The sequence below is a fragment of the Gadus morhua genome, chromosome 2 (assembly GCF_902167405.1).
Source record: "Gadus morhua chromosome 2, gadMor3.0, whole genome shotgun sequence".
NCBI lineage: Eukaryota > Metazoa > Chordata > Actinopteri > Gadiformes > Gadidae > Gadus > Gadus morhua.
Window position 1 is genome coordinate 12,049,427 of NC_044049.1, and position 936 is coordinate 12,050,362.

Genomic DNA, 936 nt, shown 5'->3' on the forward strand with positions numbered 1-936 from the left:
TCTTCCCCCATAAAAGTGTCAGATAGTTTTTTCCTAGTTGCCCTTCTTTCAGGTGAACTTCAGCTGACTCAGCCCAATGGGGAGGACAAAGGAGAACCATCATCCAATCTCTCCTTATCTAAATTCTGTGGGGTTTTGTTTCCTTTCTCAGCGGCAAAGGGCCAGCAACTCACCTCCTCAGAATCAGTGGTCAAAGGGCAAAGAGAACAGGTGACACTGTCCTGTCGGGTTCCGTCTCACTTATCTTCACTGGATTTGCCAGAAGTCTGGACATGGCCTGGAATTGATCGGGTGGAACTAGAACAGCTTTTGCCGCAACTCTTCAAGAGCAGTTCACCCTCACCAAAGACAGCAGCCAAGAGGAGGCTTACTTAAATGAGAAGAGTCTGAAGCTGAGGACTCAGCTCTTTTGTATTGTGCTTAAGAGATTATTGTGCCATAGACACAGTACAGATTATAGATTGACTAGCATTACAGGGAAATAATGATCCAATTTAACCCCATTAATCACATCAATACTTTTAAGCTTTAATACCATGAGGGTTACCATTCTGCCTTCTACCAATCAGTCATTGAGCAGTCACTTTTATCCAAAGTGAGATGCAGTGTATTCAGATACAGGTAATTAAGGACCAGAGAGGAATCTTGCTCCACGATGCCTCAAGGTAATCAGTGGGCATCAAACCCAGACTGAATAGTAGGAGGTATAACTCTGGACAAGTGTTTAATATTTATGTTCTGCTTCATGTGAGTTGAATAAGTCTAATTCGTCTTAAATATCAGCTATATTTATACTTTTTTTTGCGAGTATTCTACCTAATCATCTGTGTTGACTGGCTATGAATAGGAATGTAATTACTTATTTATTTTATTCAATTTCTTTCATATCAACGTAAGGTTTACATTTTTTATATAAATGATTATTGATGCAATTTA